Raw genomic sequence first — 3,631 nt, forward strand, 5'->3', positions numbered from 1 at the left:
TTTATATATGTATATATATATGTGTGTGTGTGTGGGTAAATTTTTTTTACACATAAAGCTTGTTATTAGTATTCACATATTTTCCCCCTCCAATTTTATTGCAGAATGCTGCTGTTGAGTTCTGTTGGACTGAAGTTCATCAATTGATGTATTGTATTGTATTATATTTGATTTTATATATATATATATATACAAAACCTTCTCATAACAATATTGTTTATATATACTTTTCTATGCAATATTGATATTAATCTGGGTTGTTTGTGCACTCAAGGTTGCAAAAGGTCGGATCCTGATGTTTAATGGTTCCAGTATTGTTCTGCATGCACAACATGTGCCTTTGATGTGAAGGAGAATAAATTTAGAAGTCGCTATCAGTCAGCCAGCTCATCTTCCAGCAGCACAGCAACAGATGGTGCTGTCAATACAGCAGAGCTCAGACAAACACAAACAATGCACAAGAAAGACTGTGACCAGGGCTGGCCCAACTTGAAGATTAGCTGTTATTTGTTCAATGTACTTTAGTCTGAGATCTAAGATTCTTAAGACGCATTGTACCAGGTTTGATTTCAGGAACGCCAAATGCTGTTGGTTTTCATGATTAATCACGATAACCATGAATAAAGGTTAAAAATAAACCATAAAGGTCAAAGGTGTGGAATAATTTATTAATGGACGAGTTTCAAAAACATTAAAAAAAAAGAAGTCTCCTATGCTCATCAAGGCTGCATTTATTTGTTAACAATACAGTAAACAGTAATATGAAAGAGGGGAGGATGAAAGGTCAGGCCTTCATTGGGCTCCCCAGCGAGAGAAGTGCAGAGAAGGCCTTAAAGGAAACCAATGGATATATACTCAACGACAAACCTCTTGTGGTGGTATCCTTTGTTTTTGGCATTACATTTCTGACAGAATGTTTTGTCTTTCACTCTCCAACAAAAACAGTGTGTTTTGCTTTTTACACCTAGAATTTATTTCTACAAATGTTTTTCTGTCAAATAAAATCATGCCTTAACTTAAACTCCAGCAATTCGCCCGATCTGCAAAACCTAAACAGGAATCTGCTGACTCAAAGAAAGGAGGGAAAAAACACTGAACTGGTGGGTTAAAAGACCAACAATTTTTGTATTTATGTAAATATCTTTATAGCTGTGTCTGTTGAAGTGGGTTGGTGAAAAATTTACTGACAGTGCACTCAAGGTTGCAAAAGGTCGGATCCTGATGTTTAATGGTTCCAGTATTGTTCTGCATGCACAACATGTGCCTTTGATGTGAAGGAGAATAAATTTAGAAGTCGCTATCAGTCAGCCAGCTCATCTTCCAGCAGCACAGCAACAGATGGTGCTGTCAATACAGCAGAGCTCAGACAAACACAAACAATGCACAAGAAAGACTGTGACCAGGGCTGGCCCAACTTGAAGATTATCTGTTATTTGTTCAATGTACTTTAGTCTGAGATCTAAGATTCTTAAGACGCATTGTACCAGGTTTGATTTCAGGAACGCCAAATGCTGTTGGTTTTCATGATTAATCACGATAACCATGAATAAAGGTTAAAAATAAACCATAAAGGTCAAAGGTGTGGAATAATTTATTAATGGACGAGTTTCAAAAACATTTGACAGAATGTTTTGTCTTTCACTCTCCAACAAAAACAGTGTGTTTTGCTTTTTACACCTAGGATTTATTTCTACAAATGTTTTTCTGTCAAATAAAATCATGCCTTAACTTAAACTCCAGCAATTCGCCCGATCTGCAAAACCTAAACAGGAATCTGCTGACTCAAAGAAAGGAGGGAAAAAACACTGAACTGGTGGGTTAAAAGACCAACAATTTTTGTATTTATGTAAATATCTTTATAGCTGTGTCTGTTGAAGTGGGTTGGTGAAAAATTTACTGACAAATTTTTTATTATAAATTATTATAAGTTGATAAAATAGCCTCTTAATTTTAAAGTTTTTTTTTTTTGGTGTACAGATCAATTTTAACCCAACATTTCTATTTGTTTAAGATGATGTTGATGTTCAATCATGAGCCTACAGGAGCTCCATCTTTACTTCATATCCTTTAAAATAAAAGCTGAGTTTTCAGCAGTCATTACTCCAGGCTTCAGTGTCACACAATCTTTCAGAAATCATTCTAATATGCTGATTTGCTGCTCAATTATAAATTTTAAATTATATTTATTATTTTATTTTTATTTATTTGTGAAATCATGATTTTTTTTATGGTTCTTTGAAGAATAGAAAGCTAAAAAGAACAGCATTTATTTGAAATAGAAATATTTTACTGTCACCTTTCATCAGTTTATTATGTCTTTGCTGAAACTTTTGAATGGTAGTGTATCATTGTTTCCACAAAAAATATTAAGCAGCAGTGACATTTTTTAACATAGATAATGATAACAAATGTTTCTTGAGCACCAAATCAGCATATTATAATGCTTTATGAAGGATCATGTCACACTGACAACTGGAGTAATGATGCTGAAAATTCAGCTTTGCCATTACAGGAATAAATTAGATTTCAAAATATATTCAAATAGAAAACAGTTCTTTTAAACTGTAATAATATTCCACAATATGAATGTTTTCACTGTATTTTTGATCAATTAAATGCAGCCTTGGCGAGCAAAAGTTCTTTCAAAAACATGAAAAAAATCTTAATTAGTCCAAACTATTGACCAGTAGTGTATGGAATATTGTGGTGGGTAATATGAAGCCCATTTGATATTCAGATACTCTTGATTGCTCTGCCTAGATGAGAAACAAATTCCAGTTTCCATCTGTGTCCAATGGCATTCCCAACAAGGGCCCTTTTAGCACTTTTGAAATTATACCTGATAAATGTCTTGGTAATTCTTAATATTTCCACGGCGGCTGGTGCATTTGTCATCATTGAAGTCAGTGGCAGAGTATCTCACAGATGGGAACTCCTCACGGGTGGCATTGAAGTACGAGCCGCAGGTCGAGTGCCTCCTCTCCCCTCCGCCCATGTGTGATTGATGACAACGTCTGTGTAGATCTTCACCTGCAGGAGCCGCATCGGTTCATTACCATGAGCCCACAGCACAACACTGCCTACCAGGACACATCAAAGGACATTGCTGTGCTTTCCTATCTACAACGGGAACGCAAAGAAGGTATCAAAGAACTTTGGAGCTCTAATACAGGGAGAACATTTTTAATGAGGAGATCTGCATTTAGATTAATATAATTCAGTCAGGGACATCACTTGGGCAGGACAACTGGGAACCTTCCTATGCCCAAAGGGAGAGAGGGCCCACCCACAAAAATGTGTTCAGAGCCCCGATTTCTATATGAAATAATATGTTTTGGTTTTTATTCTGGTTCTAAGGTGGTCGCATTGAATGGCTGATTACCCTGTCAATATGATATTCCCCGCCTATCAGGTTCTCTTCTTCACTCCGATTGGCTAATTAGCGCGTCAACGCGAAAATGCCCGCGTCTTTTTCCCACAAACAATTGGGTTTGCAAATCGTCATGGATGGGGAGAACTGGTGAAAATATACGGACTATAACGCACATGATGCTCAGAAACCCATATTTTAGGTTAGAATCAAAGTGAACTTGAAATGGTATGTGGGTGAGCCTTTTTTTTTTTTTTTTTA

At 36.1% G+C, this 3,631-nt stretch overlaps 1 protein-coding gene across 1 annotated transcript in view; it reads left to right on the forward strand.

Annotated features, from left to right (window-relative positions):
• Positions 1-133, forward strand: part of LOC107729643 (RNA-binding protein 40-like) — a 13,083-nt gene extending 12,950 nt beyond the window's left edge. The window contains exon 16 of the mRNA XM_016540279.1: positions 105-133. The gene's annotated coding sequence lies outside the window, so the exon portion shown is untranslated. The remainder of the gene's footprint in view (positions 1-104) is intronic.
• The last annotated feature ends 3,498 nt before the right edge of the window (positions 134-3,631 follow it).

This window comes from Sinocyclocheilus rhinocerous, unplaced genomic scaffold (assembly GCF_001515625.1).
Source record: "Sinocyclocheilus rhinocerous isolate Xijiao unplaced genomic scaffold, SAMN03320098_v1.1 scaffold278, whole genome shotgun sequence".
NCBI classification, from domain to species: domain Eukaryota; kingdom Metazoa; phylum Chordata; class Actinopteri; order Cypriniformes; family Cyprinidae; genus Sinocyclocheilus; species Sinocyclocheilus rhinocerous.